Source organism: Coloeus monedula (assembly GCF_965178545.1).
Source record: "Coloeus monedula genome assembly, chromosome: 10".
In the NCBI taxonomy this organism is placed as follows: domain Eukaryota; kingdom Metazoa; phylum Chordata; class Aves; order Passeriformes; family Corvidae; genus Coloeus; species Coloeus monedula.
In genome coordinates, this window is record NC_138790.1 from 11047477 (window position 1) to 11059732 (window position 12256).

Here is a 12256-nt window from a genome sequence, read left to right on the forward strand (position 1 = left end):
AGAAGCACTTTTTGTTCATGATCTGAAATGTTAACATGCTCCTGACACTGGGACGATGATGATTTCTGCCTACCAGGTGCACTGTCTTTTAGATTAAATATTGCAGACCCTCTTCTCAAGGTTTTACTCAAAAAGGGAAGGTTTATTCAGCTTATATTATTACTGGCCTGACATTTCTGCTACTTTGTATCTTTTAATGTATTTCTTAACAGAAATGTAATGCGGCTGTAATGAGGAGCTATCATTACTTTAATGAGGCTTCCTGCAAGGAGCAGCCATCACAACGTTTTACTGTCCCTAAAAACAGTAATGTTCCGGCGACTCCGGCAGCCCCTTCCCCCGCCATCCCGCTGTGGGGCCGCTGTGGGGCCGCTGTGGGAACAGTATTCCCCGCCATCCCGCTGTGGGGCCGCTGTGGGAACAGTATTCCCCGCCATCCCGCTGTGGGGCCGCTGTGGGAACAGTATTCCCCGCCATCCCGCCCTCGGGCCACCGCTCCACCAGGGCGCGGGGCCGGCGGGGGCGCCATGGCGGACCCGCCACGCCAGGGGGCGCCGTGGCGCAGGGCCGGGCGGCTTCAGGAGGGGCTGCTCCGGGAGGCGCCGCGTCCCGGTCGTGCGGGAGCTGGAACCGGGAACACCTTCGGCCGCAGTTCGTGCCGGCCAGGAGCTCCGCAGGGTACGCCAGGTGCTGATGTGACGTGACACACCGGGCAGGCGCTCCGGGCGGTGGGGGTCGGGAATTACGCCGGTGACACCAGCACAGTGGCAGCGGGTCACGCTGGGGTCAGACACCTTACGGGTTCTGGAAAATTAATTATTTGGCAAAAATACTTTTTTTTTTTTTAAATATTTATTTTATGTATTTTAGCTAAGATCCATCTGCTACTTCCGATGTAGCAAATTAGATTAAAATATTTTTTAAATCCTATATTAATTTCTCTCATGCTATTGCCAGTTTATTGACGTTTTGATGGGCAATTTAAGTAAGGCCACTATAATGGAGGCTTATTGTTAAACACATAATTAGTCTATATCCTTGAAATTCTATAAAACTTTGCTGCACTAAATAGCAGCTGTTAATGCTTGCTGAGTATCTTTAACATGCCCGATTCGTAGTACTTTGCAAATCATTAAAACATGACATTGTTCCACAAACAATACCATGTGCGTCATAGAGGAGCCAAGAAACACACTGGGAGCAGACTGCCGGGAAGACAGGAAATAATGAGCTCGTCCTCTGACCCCATTTTGATGACTCTTTGACCCAAAAAGCAAGTAGTGCTTGATAGGCAGGCAAGGCGGACAGTCGGGGCTTCTAAGGAGGTTACAAATTGCATTCAGGAAACCTTAGAATCTCTGTTTTTCACATCAGGCTCAGAAAGCTATCCATGGTTTCGATATTTATTGAAATACACCTGGCATCTGTTAGGAAGGAGGGATCCTAGCTGTCAGCTGCACTATTCTGAGACTAGAGAATACTGTACAGCAAGTACACACAAAGTCTGACCTCTGTGTCAAATTACCCTGGTCTTTCTCCCTGCAGTTCTTCTGGAGAGGTGGGGAAGCTTCTGGGTCTCACCACTGACCTTATCCTCACCTTTTCAGAAAAAATGTTGTGGACTAACTAGGAACACTACTAAATCATGAGCTCTTAATTTTCTGTAGTTACAGCAGCTTTACAGAACCAAATCTAATCTTACCCTGCCAATAGCCAACTGCAAACCCTCATTACCTTTTGTAGGGTTAACATCAAGGCCCTTGGCCTGATCCTGCCAGAGCTCCAGGCAGTTTTAGATAACTGTTCTCACAATATCATTTGTCAGACCAAGGTTTTGGCTTACACAAGATCAGAAGGAAAAAGAGTTATAAAATGCATTGCCAAGTTGTGGTTCCAATGGGATAACACAGGGAAAGAGAACTGTTACTAAATCTTTTAAATGTTACATTATTTTAATTAATTTCACCCTCAATGTTCTTCACAAATTACTGGAATTAATCTACAAACAGAAGGAAAAAAACTCCTACCCATTAGTAAAAAATGGTTTTTGAAATACTTTAATTATAGTAAGTAATAAAATAAATTGGAAAGAAGCCTGTATTCTGTGAATGTGTATGCTGACCATTAAAAGTGCCAGTGGGTTTACACACACTCTCATGAAAGACAGAGGTTTCAATATTCCCCATTGCCCAGGACCAAGGTCACTCCAAGCTAGTACACGACACTGATCCTGCAGTGTTAGATGAGTGTGTGCTGAGGCAGTGAGCAAGACTTTTCACAGCACAGTGCATTTGGGGTGTGCTGTAATTGGGGCTCATCTGGGGCCAAAACCATACAGAGCATTTTTCTAGGGCTTTTTTTCTCATGTTTAGAGAGCTAGATTTACATTTAAAATCGCGGCCTATTTTAAGTTTCTTGGTTTTTAATATATTAGAAGTCTGTCCATCTGCGTAGTTCTTTCTGAACTTCTGGCCTCTTTCAGATGTTTCAAATTTGACACCTAAGAATTGAGATGCTAATGACTTCTGATGGAGTGTGTTGTATTGTTAAATGTATCTTGATGTGTGTGTTTCTTAGTGCAGTTAATAATTTTGCTTACAGGTAGCTGGAGTGGGCTGCAGCTGCTCCCCTGAAATCTGTGGGAGTCTTTTAGCTTTGACGCCAGCATGAGCTGGCTCTAACCTAGAGGCCATGCAGCTGGCTTTTACCATAGTTAGCTGGGTATGAAATAATTGTATTAGTCAGAACAATGAGGAGGCAGAAGCAAAGCTGAAATTGAAGCTTTAAGGATCTGACTCATTCTGTTTCTGGCACAAGGAGGTGCAAATTGCACTTCCTGAATTTGCTGCACACCTACCAAACCCCAATTACAGCACACCCCAAATGTGCTGTGCTGTGAAAAGCCCTGCTCACTGCCTCAGCACAGAGACACCAACTAATTTGCTGTTGGCAGCTGCTGTTTGTAGGATGTTAGCTGAAAGATGTCTGTGTGTTGCTGCAACTCTCCTTACCCGTTTTGCAGTCTTTGTTCACTGTCACTCAGAGAACCTGGCTTATAGTAATGGTATCCTGAGAATCTTCAGTTGGACAATAACCTGACAGAGCAGGGCCCTCTCTGCTGGTCATAAGCAGCATATTTGTTTTTTCCCTCAGAAACAGCAATAATTTAGCTTCTCAGATGTGTCCTATCTGTTCCATCAACTAGAATAATTTTATTACCCCAATTCCATACAATTATATCCCCCCAAAAAAAGCCCAAATCCAGCAAGCCCACCGTGGCCTTGCTGAAAGCATGTTGCAGCTCCTTTTAAGTTACAAGCCCTGTCTGAGAAGTGTCAACAAAATGCAGTGGGTTGTAGCAATGTGAGATTCAGCAGGTACTTATGCATGGAGGCAACCACAAGGTACGCTCAGCATGAAGAACCAGCCAAAGGAAATTCTGCCTGCTGATCTCTGGTGGTTGGAGCAAAGGAGGAGTTTTCAAGGACAAGTCAGAGAAGATGGGAGACACATTTTTCCCAGTGCCTATGTCATTACACAAAAGGTACTGGTGCAGATACCCCTGGTTGCAGCTGTTTTCTACCCAGAATACCAGCTTGCAGCTACTTACTTAGGACTGTTATTGACAGCTACTATGGGAGAAAGGCTGTTGCCATTCTAAGGCTTCAGACCAAAATTTGCATGAAAAATATGGAGGTAGTTTGGTTGTTTCACCCATGTTTTCCAGGCCACTTATGTTTTGTTTCCACAGTTAAAATTCACTATGTACATTAGAGATTCTCAAAAGTGATGAAGAGAGTCCCAGGAACGATATTTCATTAGAGGTGAGTAAGTTTTTCAGTTACATAGTTATTTATATATATTTATTTCTACAGCACATAGAAGATGCTGTCTTGACCCTCCTGGCCTGGAAGACTATAGGTCTCCATAAAAACAGCAGTGATTCAATCTCAGATGCAGAATTGAGTAATAAGCACTAAGAATGGGTAGTGCTGACGTAGAAGGAGGTATGTTCACTCAATCTCATCCTTCATCCTGCTTGTCTATACTTACCTTACTGAGTATTGACCTTGTAAGAATCAATCTATTTCCCATGGGCTATTCTATTCCCTATTTCTTCTGATATTGCTTCTAATATTCCATTATTAAAGCATTTTACAATATTTATTTCTGAAATATCTTTAGGCATTTCTTAAAAAATTTTTGAAACAACTTTGAAGTCTTGCCTTCGAGCTGTTTAAGTTGGCTGAAGGGACAGCTGAAGTGAACTACATGCAATTAAACAGTTTACATAATTCATGCCATAAGAAAAATATCAGAAGATCTTTTTTTTTTTTCTAGTCTACCTAGGTGGAAGGAAGATTTTTCCAAAGTAATGTTTTCAGAGAGGAATGCTAGAAAACATATTGAGAACCCAACGAATATTGACAGACTGATAAAATATCATCCCCAATAACAAAAAGCCAAAAAGACAATGACTGTATATGTTCCCTTTTCTGTGAATCAGAGCAGCTAAATTGTGTGCAATGTGTCTTAGGCCATTAACAGGTATTCTCTTTACCACAACTAATTAATTAGGAGAATGACATTCTAAGTAAGGGGAGCTGAGATTTGGTGGTACTTCTATTTCTGTAAAATTTTAGGCCACAGTAAATCTATGATAGCTGTGAGGTTATTGTATTTATTACAATATTTCTATTTCTTGCTATTACTGTTTTGAGCCTGTGATGGCATAAAAAACTGTAAATGCTTCTAGAAGGACTATTATTCTAAATATGTAATGACATTCTAGACTTTTGGTTTCCAAGTAACTTCTCTATTTTAGCTTCTGTTTAATTTCCCTTCTTCTTCTTTTACAATGAGCAATATTTCAGCAACACAGAGAAGGAAACAAATGCAAGAAGTACTCCAATTTGAACAGAGACAAAATACAAGGTAAGTTACCTTTTTTTGAATATACAGTCAAGTTACATCATATTCCTTTAATTATCACGGTTTGATAGGCATGAGTGAACTGCTGAAATGGATGTTTTATCTGTTTTAAAAATTAAGTCTGGGTATTCCCTACATGAAACTCTTACCTGTAAAGGGATGAATTTGAGACTACAGTTTGTGTTACGCTCAAAGAATAAAACTATACCCAGTAGGCTAAACACCAAAAGAGTGGGGATACACCAGATCATTCTTCTCAGTAGTAAGAAAAACTATTTCTGGAAAATATACTTTTATATTTAAACTCTGCAAGATATATTTGCAAATTACTCTTGATATTTTTCAGTGAGTCTGCACTCTAAGATTTGAGTCATGTATGTCTTTAAATATTGCCTCAGTAGGTTCAAACTTATAAAAGTTTCCTACTTCTGAATTATTTTTAGTTCATCATTCTCATCCTTTAAGTTCAGCATGTTCCTATACTTTTTTTGTATTGTGAAACTTCTACAAATGATATTTCTTAAATTCGGGAATTGATTATTGGTACAAAACAAAAATACTTTTGAATATGTCCTATCTTCTTAACATTTTACCTATAGCTAACAACATTCTTTCTCATGAATCTGAATAAAACTGCAACAGACTAGAAAGCGTTCAGCATCAATTCCCACACTTCCATCTTAAACCAGTCCTGTCCTATTGAAACCAGCAGTACGCTTTGGCTTCAGCGGAAGAGAGTCCATTATTTTAGCTAGAATTATACATCATTTTCTGTAACCATGTGGATAGTTTTTTCAGGGTAGATTTAGTCAGCTTTGTGGTATTATAGACAGTTTAGAAATACCTTATCTAAACATCAGTCTGACCTGTTAGCAAGTGATGTCTTCCTAGCATCTCACATTGCAATCTACATTTTTCCTTGTTTGAAGCCTCTCTCCTATCAGGATTACAGTTAGAAGCAGGCCAGAATCAGAGCAGCAGGCTGCTCATGCAGTGTTATTTGGGATGAAATTCACTTTCCTAAATAAAGGCTTCCAGTGCCTTTTAAAATGCCCTGAGTTACCAAAGACATCCATATGGGGCTGTCAGATGTTATGGGGCTGTCAGAATAAGGAGACCCTCATTCTTCTGAAGCACAAAGGGGTTGAAGCGTGTGACACCCTATAGCTGCCAGGTTTTAGGCACTGTCAGCAGACAGTGTAGAGTCAGTACTGTCACAACTACCACCACTGCTGAATGGGGAGCTCCTTCTCATGTCACACAGCAGCATCCCTGGCTGCAGGAAGGGCCACCCAGGCTCCTGAGATAGGGACACTTCAGACACAGCCTAAGACGTTGGTGAATACAAGGTCCTGGATGCCAGATTGGACTGCCTCTCTTGAGAGGGGGGGAGTTTGCTTCTGCTGGGTGTGTATTCTTTTTGATTTGCATTACCATACCACTTCAGCCACTAAATATATAAGTATTAAAAATCCTTTTGTTTCCACAGTGACTAAATATTACTTTCAGATTATTAAATATTTCCAAGTATGTTTAGTCAAAATTAGTATGGAGTTTTGAAAGTCAATGAATGCAGCAATGATAGAAGATAGTATAAGACAGGTTAGAGTGGTAATCTGATTTTAATTTCCTTTAAACCTTTCCTAATTTATTTATCAATATAACATAATATAATGGACATTGTAATGTCCATTAGCAGTGCCTGAAATAATATAACTAATATATAGTGGGTTTCTTATTTTGTGTAAATGCTAAAATGAAAGAATTTTACTTCTATAGATAGTCTAATTAAAAACTCCAAATGAAGTCTGTGATGCTTTTAAAATGAAGCTTGTAGAAACATTGCTCACGCACAAACAGGCTTCACTTCCTATCAAACTCAGTGTTAATGTTTTTTAAGCTTCTGTAATACTGGAAAATCTGCAAGATGAAGACTTACATGTGTTGTGGGTAAAGACTTGCGTGAGCAGGTCCCATGACTCTGTTACAAAAACTGTAAAAATTCATAAATTGAAATTTTACCACATGCCTTGAAGACTGATCTAAATCAGCATATGGATCTAAACTGCAGAGAAGACCCTTTAACCACTGTTTTCTTTTGCCCATACACAGGAAATGACCAACGGATAGATGAATAACTAAGCAAAGCTTTCCTTATTTATGCACATATAATATTGACTTTCTAGGGCCCCTGACAACCACAGGACTCAATATAAATTGCTGAAGTAGCTAAATGCGCCATTTGCTAAACAGATTATAGTAGGAGACCAGAAGGCTGATTTGTGATATTGCAGTGCACTTTGAAAACAGCTCCAGACACCAGTATTGACACTGCTGAACTGCAGCTCGGTGAGTGCACTGTACAAACAGAAGGTAGTCTGTGTGGAGTAGTTTGAAGCTTTGGAGCTGTAACTCTGAAGTGATGTGTTAGTATTAACAAGTTGACAGGAAGTGGTGATTCAGCCCCTTGAAGGAAAGCTGCAGTGACCAGCCCCTTTTGCTTAAACAAAGAAAAATAGTAATATCTCTCTTTTTATGAAAAGCTTGTACACATGCAATGTCTGTCCCTGATACAGTCATCAAAATAAACTTCCTATACTCTGTATTTTTCCACAGACTTTTTGGAGCCCATTTTAAATAATTTTAAAATTTAAATAATTTTAAATGCTTATCTCTTCTCCCTGTGCCCAAAGGCCACACATATCTATGGAGACTCTATGTTACCTTCTTGAACCATGCAGAGGCAGTAAGAGATGCTGTCTCTCCCCCATTCATATGCTGTTTGTATTCAGAAGTATTCTGGAAGAAGAAAACTGTAGGTGGACTATGGAAAATCTACTGTAGGGTTTTGTTAAGACAGAAACTATATGTGTTATGGCTTGATGTTACCCAACAGCCAAGCACAGGCTGGTCTTCATTGTAATAAAAATGAGGTCACCATGCTCTTCAAAGCAGCCTGGAAACCTTGTCAGGAGGAAGCCTAAGGCTAACAGCTGAGTGACAGCTGGCCATGAGCAAAGTGAAAGCTTCCACCAAGGTTGTTATATGACTTTTGAAAGCAGAACTTATGCTCTGAAATTAGCCAACTGCTTTGGAAGTGCTTAAACTGTAGTATTTGTGTACACAAGTACTTTCTTAATTGATGGCCACACAGAAAAACCTGAGACTCTATAATCATTTACAGCATCCTCCTTGCCTCTGAAATATCTTCTTGGGTTTTTTTTGTTTTTTTTTTTTTTTTTTTTTTGAGTGCTTGTCTCTGTTCTCAAGTATTAAATTCAGTCTTCTCAGTAATGTGTACTTTAGTCAAATGCAGGGAGCATCTAAAGATGCCTGGAAATCACATAAAAAGTAAATTAAAAGTTACCTCAAGTAAACTCAGCATTTAAGACTGCATTTAAATGATTCTGCATTTATATAAAATTATGAAAATGTTAGATGTCGGGGAGGCATTGAAATATCAGAAATACAAGTTTCTGAGACAGCTAAACTTCAGTGGAGAACTGATACTCGCAACAGAATAGTTCCAAAGATTTTGTGCACATAACATTTATACTTATATTTTTTATATGTGAGGTTTTTTTAAGTTGCTAGTGACAACTGGCAAAGTCAATTTGTCTTTAAATGAAAAAATAATATCCTGCTGACTAAAATTTTACCTCAAATACCATGCAGAACTGACATCTGTTTGGATATTTGAAAACAAACATTCAGCACAGATTATGTTATATTAAGCGCCAGATAGACACAATCAGGAATGAACCTTGCTTTTCTAGTAAATGTAATACCCATGAAAGATTCTAGAGTGGTTTTGTAGGCTAATATATTTTAAACATTAGGGTTATTGTATTGCAAGTTTATTTCTCTGCACTACCCATCTTGCCAGTCGGGTGACCATCAGGAAGGCTCAGTGAGCAGCTTATTCTCTTTATTTGTTTGTTCTTGCTTTGCCCCATGAAGTAGTATCAAATGAATTGAGAACTGGTTAAATGGCAGATCTCAGAGGGTCATAATCAGTGGCACAGGGTCTAGTCGGAGGCCTGGCACTAGTGGTGTCCCCCAAGGCTCAGTATAGGGCCCAGTACTGTTTAACTTATTCATAGTATTGTTTACTTACTCATCAATCACTTGGATAGATGCCTCCTCAGTTAGTTCACAAAGCTGGGAGGAGTGGCCGATACTCCAGTGTGCTGTGCAGCCATTCAGAAGAACCTTGACAGGTCGGAGATGGAGAGATAGGCAGAGAAGGACCATCTGAAGTTCAACAAGGGCAAATGCAGGGTCCTGCACCTGGGGAAGAATAACCCCAGGAACCAGGACACCTGGGGGCTGACCTGCTGGAAAGTGGTTCTGCAGAGAAGGACTTGGGGGTCCTGGTGGACAACAAACTATCCATGAGCCAGCAGTGAGCCCTTGTGGCCAAGATGACAATAAGATTCTGGGGTGCACTAGCAAGAGCATTGCCAGCAAGTCAAGGGAAGTGATCCTGCCCCTCTACTCAGCCCTGGTGAGGCACATCTGCAGTGTTTGTCCAGTTCTGGGCTCCTCTGGACAAGAGAGACATGGAGCTCCTGGAGCAGGTCCAGTGGAGGCTGCAAAGATCATGAGGGGACTGGAGCATCTCTCTTCTGAGGCAAGGCTGAGAGAGCTGGGCCTGCTCAGCCTCAAAAAGAGATGACTCAGAGGGGACCTCACCAATGAACATGAGTCTCTGCAGGGAGGGATAAGAGGAAGGACCAGGTTCTGCTCGGTGGTGCTGAGCAATAGCACAAGAGGCAGCAGGCAGAAACTGATGCCCAGGAAGTTCCACCTGAAAACGAGGAAGAACCTTACTGTGCAGGACACCATGCACTGGAATAGATTGCCCAAAGAGTGTGTGGAGTCTCCCTCACTGGAGACATTCCAGAACCATCTGGATGCAATTCTGTGCCACACACTCTGGGGTGAACCTGCTGGAGTAGAGAGGTTGGAGCAGATGACCTGCTGTGGTCCCTTCCAACCGCATCCGTTTTGTGACTGTGTGATCAATTTACCTATCAAAAATGGTTTTCAAACAATCCTTATTATAAGGATACTTTTCATTTCCATACACTCTATATTTACCTGTTCACTAAATGACCACCAAAACAAGAAAGTTAAGGATGTGCTTTAGAGGTCCTAGTATGATATTCTTTGAGCCATGAAAACCAATATATCACATGTAAAGATTACAGTAAAATCATCTACTTGTGTGCAGACAAGCCTGCCTTATTGTGAACAGCTGCTAATCATGCTTATGGTTGTGGGAAGAAATAGCATCAAGCACACTGTACAAATTATGATACCTTTGGGTTTTGCTTTTATTTTACAGGACCTGGGAGTTGCCTTTAAAGATCATGAACATGTTTAATAATTCATCAGAGGGAAAATGCTCAGTATCAGTACATATAGAAAATGTAGTAAAAACCATTCCTTTAAACAGATGATTACATTTTTATTACTTCACTTAGGTTGCTAATACCAGAGATAGTTTGAGAATGCTTTCAAATGAAGAAAGAAGTGCAGTATTTTCTCCTGTGCCATGACCTGCTCTGTTGTTCCCTCTTCTGTGACCTTGGCGCAATCTGTTAAACAGTACAAGTACTTAATGTGAGAACTCCACAATTTGTAATATGGACAATGTTTGAAGTACAAGGAGAAAGTGGCAGAAGACGTTTTCCTTTGATGGCACTTCACCAGTATCTTGCTGAATATGCTGAGCTTCGTTGTATTTAACACCGGCGCACTCAATGAAACACCAAGTCATCATTTGTGCTTGGATTATAACAAAGCTTAAAGCTATTTGCCTATTACTTACAGAAGGCAAAAAAGAAGCACCTCAAGATATATTCAAAACAGAATCTCGTGGCCAACTCTGCCTGGAGCTACTTTTGTCAGAGCAGCTGGAATTGTTTTAATTGTAGTTCATATAATCATCATTGTAATTGACTACTGCCTCTTCTGCAGAGAAGAAAAACATGATGGCCATTCAAATAGCTAAAATAAAAAGGCCAGAAAAACTATCAATATTCATGGACTGCAGTTGAGTTTGCTACTTCTGATAAAAGCTGTTAGAAGACACCTTAAAAACTATTTTACAACCCTTCTTATTTTGTTATTTGCCCTGTGTTTTAACATTGTGGTTTATGGTCAGTGAAACAAAGAGCTGCAAACCAAGCCATTCAACAGGCAAATACTTGGCGCACGTACTCACCACATGCAAACACTAAAGACACAGCAGCTATTTAGTTTGCTGAGTTAGGTGCATGATCTTACATGTAAAACTCTAACTTTCCACCTTCTAAGAAATTATGATTGTCAGCACTGTAAAATAAAAAAGAAAGTCTTAGATACTCCTGCACAAAGTGTTTTTATGACACTGTTTTCATATCCTCGTTATTATGACCCTACTACTATGAAGCTTGCTATGAAACAAGATCAAACAGAAGAAAGAATATGACTTGGCATGTGAGAATGCTGCAAGTTTGCAAAATGAAATCTAAAACAGGATTTATTTTAAAAGAAATGAAAACCTACTTTCACTGGTAGTAAAAATGATGATTATAGAGAATACAGTGGCATTCATCTGAAGGTAACTATTGTTAGATAGGAAAGTAACAGCAGTAGAGTAAACTCCAGTTACAGTCTTTCCAAATGAAAAATCAACTTGCAGAATCAAGTTTCAGAATAGTTTTTAGTATCTGAAAAGATGTACACTATTTTGTCTTTATTCATTACATTTAAAACACTGAAGTTTTATTAAGATTTTAGTGAACTACCATGTTTTTGGTGAATTTATCCCTTTTACTGTTGAATTCTGAAATATGTCAAAAATAGGAATACTAATTGTTTTTGTTTATGTATTTAAAGCAATGAGTTATTGACCTAAAAACGCTGATACACTGTTCTTGTAGGACCACTAAAATTGCTGTACTTGAAGGAAGGACATGCATTTTTTTTTACCTCTTGCTTCCCAATTTTCACTGTATGCCCTGGAAAGTCTAGAGGTTGCCTTTTAGAGTAAGGTAAAGCTAATTAAATCTTTCGGCATTTATTTTTAGAGAGGCTACTTAGACATAGAAATCTGAAAAACTAGAATAAGTGTTAATTGAAAATTTTTCCAGCATTGTCAATCCCAAAAGATCATTCATAAGTACATACACCAGAAAATGAATTGACAGCTTTTAAATGATTATAAAACTAAAGGAAAGCAAATCTGGTGTTCATTTGCCTTTTAATGTTTAACTTTTCAGGGTATGTTTGCTTTTAGCTTTGATATATATCTGTGAAGCTAAAAATTATTTTA

General features: G+C 39.6%; 1 long non-coding RNA gene across 2 annotated transcripts; it reads left to right on the forward strand.

The window, feature by feature from the left end:
- The first annotated feature begins 555 nt into the window (after positions 1–555).
- On the forward strand, positions 556–11333 carry LOC309576800. Of its 2 annotated transcripts, none has more exons than XR_014226715.1 (4): positions 556–678; positions 3876–4007; positions 4864–4935; positions 10283–11333. It is a non-coding gene; the product is annotated as an uncharacterized lncRNA (long non-coding RNA). The 2 variants fall into 2 exon arrangements; XR_014226716.1 differs by having other exon boundaries at positions 10422–11333.
- The last annotated feature ends 923 nt before the right edge of the window (positions 11334–12256 follow it).